The sequence below is a fragment of the Geospiza fortis genome, unplaced genomic scaffold (genome assembly GCF_000277835.1).
Source record: "Geospiza fortis unplaced genomic scaffold, GeoFor_1.0 scaffold271, whole genome shotgun sequence".
Lineage (NCBI taxonomy): Eukaryota > Metazoa > Chordata > Aves > Passeriformes > Thraupidae > Geospiza > Geospiza fortis.
The window spans coordinates 2,575,976-2,579,590 of record NW_005054405.1 but is presented as its reverse complement, the minus strand read 5'-3'; the positions used below and the strand labels follow the sequence as shown (position 1 = coordinate 2,579,590).

General features: G+C 51.7%; 1 protein-coding gene across 1 annotated transcript in view; it reads left to right on the top strand.

The window, feature by feature from the left end:
• The first annotated feature begins 210 nt into the window (after window positions 1–210).
• The window catches only part of FOXN2 (forkhead box N2), a 29,898-nt gene continuing 26,493 nt past the window's right edge, over window positions 211–3,615 (top strand). Inside the window, exon 1 of the mRNA XM_005426215.3 lies at window positions 211–314. The gene's annotated coding sequence lies outside the window, so the exon portion shown is untranslated. The remainder of the gene's footprint in view (window positions 315–3,615) is intronic.

Sequence of the window (3,615 nt, the reverse complement as noted above, 5' to 3'; positions counted from 1 at the left end):
TACGCGGGTGATCCCCCCCTCCTTCACCGCTCCCCGGCGGGGCCAGCCCGCGCTCCTTGCGCGCTTCCAGCTGCGGGGATGCAAAACGCGGCCGGCACCTGGGAGCGCGGCCCCGCCGTGCCCCTCGCCGCCGGGTCACCCCTGTCAGACCCAGGCGCTTCCTTCGGTGAAATAAAGACGCTTTCGGCCTCGGTCGGCCGCGCCCCGTTGTCCCCGGAGCGGCGGGAAGCCCCCAGGGATGTGCGGAGCGCGTCCGTGGCTTGCAGAGCTAGGGGCAGCGTGGGAGAGACGCTCCGGGGTTCCCGCGTTTTGGGGTAAAAATCCAGGAAACTGCTGGCGGAGTGCTCGGGGTCAGGATGGGATCTGCACGTGGCCCTTCGGAGTTTTCCCGTCTTTTTCGGGGTTTTTTGGTGAAGTTGGGCGATGAGTTGGTGGCGGCAGCAGCGGAGCGGCATCCCACTGCCTTCCTGCCTTGCTCCTGCATGGACACACCGGCGTGCTTGTGCTCAGGTTCTGTGGGAGCGGAAACTGGCTTTTGTTGGTGAGGGTTTGGATTGTGACAGGGCCCAAACAAAGAGTAAAAGGAACAAAGAAATAAAATAAACCTTGAAGAGGACCCGATAAACTCATGTTCCCACCGAGGTGCCTGCCTGTGGATGGATGCTGTGTTCTAAATGTGGAGTTAAGCGTGCTGAATTATGGTAGACTTAAATGCTGAGAAAGCATTTTGGTTAGCTTTGTGCCTAATCTATGAAATCAAGATAACTTTAGATATAATTTTCTGTGTGTATATATGCACACAGACACTCTCCAGATCTTGTTATTGGTGGGCTTACATTCAGACAAATTTAGTAATAGGTGGGTTGTAATATATTGGCATATGAATCATTTAACTTCATTTGTGTTTCTTGGATTGGGGTCTTTTTTCCCCTCCTTAAAGTCTGGTGCGATGCTACATCTATGCAAGAAAAATTCAGCTGGCATTATCTTATGTCAGGAAACTTGAAGTAGTTTGAAGGTTGCTGGTTTTTTTTTGTTTGTTTTTTTTTTTTTTTTCCTTGGCAGGTGCCTACTCACATTTCCCAAGCTCTGCAGAAGGTAGTTGGAGCTCTGTAGTAGCAATTAGTGCAGCCCAGGGCTCGAGCTGATGAACGTAGCCGGGTGCCAGGGTGTGTTATCTCTGAGCTCAGCCGTGCTGCTGCAGCAGATCAGCTTCTGCTGGGGGCTCACTTGTGTCCAGCTGTGCCACTTAACTTTTGTAGAAATAGAGGCCGTGGTGATTCTCACTTCATGTGTTTGAGTTGCCTGAAATACGTGTAGGACTTTTCTGTGCTTTTAGTATTTTTTGTTTGTTATCAGATGTGCCCACGAACTGAGCAGTGCTGCTGTGCAGGGTGTCTACATTTGCAGACTGTGGAGGAGATGCTGTCCTGGCTGCCCTGCAGGTCCTGAAGGGAGCTGGAGGCACTGGCCCTGTATCAATCCAAGCAATGTGGCCCTGAGCACTCTCAGGGACCTTGCTGGAATAAAACTTGGTTGATGTCTTTGTTGGGAGTGTCTAGACCACAGGATGAAGTTGTGACCTGCTTGGGGTACTGCTGCTGGGGCTGTGCTGAAGGACCTCCTCAGGGATTTTTCAGCCCAGAAGTCAGGTATTTTTTGTCTAAAAGGGGCACCAGTGAAGGAGTGTGCTGCCTCAACAGCTCCAGCCCCCATAGAACTTCTGCTTGAGGAGCCTTTCAGTGTCCTCTAGAGAGCTCGGGATTGAGGGCACCAGCATTGCCAGCAACTCTCTGTGTCAGGACATGCCAGTCCAGTAAGTAATGGAGCAGCTAGAGGTGTGTGTAATGGAAGGAGAAGTACTGCCTGGCAAGTGCGTGGAGTGCCTTAGAAACAGGACAGAGGCTTAGGGACACATCAGGCTGATTTTTGCCATCTTTATTAACCACGGGCTCTGTTCCACTCAGTGCAATAGAGTTGAAAACCTGACACGTTGAGCAAAAGCAAACTCTCCTGGTGGATGAGGTAGTTTGGCATCTGAAGATGCTCTGCATGGGTATGGTTCACACTGGTGAGAAAGCCACGTAGTTCTCATGCAGAGCTGTTGGTTCCCATAACAGCAGCAGTTTTCATTTTGGTTTCACTGGGGTTGTAATTCCACCTTCCTGCTCTGCCAATTCCACCTTGCCTACTCATTGCTGGGGTTAAAAGGAGCTGGTATTTACAAGAGGAAGTACCCCAGGCTCTCAGAAGACTTTTTCCATGTGCAGGTTTGTGATACCTTATCAGAAAGAGCTGCACAGAGGGATTATAGCCAGCGAGGTGGCAGAAAGGATGGGTGTTGGGAGAAGTGATAGTGTGCCCACAGCCACTGCTGCCATGCATCTCTTGATGCTGTTCCCTGCTCTGGGATAGTCTTACTGCACTACTGTGGTGCAAAACAACCTTGCCTGGATGGATGGAAAGCAGCCTCTAGTCCCCATAAGTAAATGGCTGTCAGCAGTCTCAATGAATGGTCACGACCTTTTAGCAACTTCTGGGTTATTCCTTTTGGCTCCTTGAGCATTTGCCATTCCTCCCCTCCTGGTAAACGAGTGCATTTTGTGTAAAGATGTCACTGCCCTGATGGTAACTTTTCTGAGGGAAGTGGTTGGAGGCAGCCCCTGCCTCATCCTGGTGTGCGTGTGCTGCTGCTCCACCACTGAAACGGTGTTGGGCAACTTCCTGCAGCTCAGGGTGACTCAGGGCAGGGCCCAGCTCTGCTCTTGACAAGTGCTTGCTTGCAAACCCTGTCCACATGGGGAGGCTCCCTGTGGCTGCATCTGGGCTGTCTCTTTCCAGATCCAGTGGCTACCTTATCTCACAGAGAGGACACAAGAGACCCCTGGGATGCTGCTTCACTTTTTTCCTGGCTCAATCTCTATGTGTGATAGGTGTGTGTTTGTTCCCTGTCACGTTGCACCTGCTGATTTGGGGATGGTGCTGGGTGATGGTGAGCTCTCCATCTCATCCTCACCATGCTGGCTAAAGGCACCAGTTCCATGAGCTCTCCATCTCATCCTCACCATGCTGGCTAAAGGCACCAGTTCCATGAGCTCTCCATCTCACATCCTCACCACGCTGGGTAAAGGCACCAGTTCCATGAGCTCTCCATCTCACATCCTCACCACACTGGGTAAAGGCACCAGTTCCATGAGCTCTCCATCTCATCCTCACCATGCTGGCTAAAGGCACCAGTTCCATGAGCTCTCCATCTCACATCCTCACCATGCTGGGTAAAGGCACCAGTTCCATGAGTTCTCCATCTCACATCCTCACCATGCTGGGTAAAGGCATGCAGTGATGTTCCATGGTGCTTCCAAAATACAATTTAGGTCAGCAAGAAGATACAAGCTTGCAGTGCTTGGCTAATAAATCACACAGAATGGAAGAAGTACTGCCTGATGCCAGCCAGCATCTTTATGACCCCCTGGTACTCTGCCTGCTCCCTGTAAAACATTATGGCTGTGGGAGCACGACGCTTGGGTCACTCCAGGCTGGCAGGGTGATGTTGAGTGCTCAGTGCTGGCATGTATGGTCAGCAGCTGGGAAACATGGCAGGTGTGCGTGGGGCGG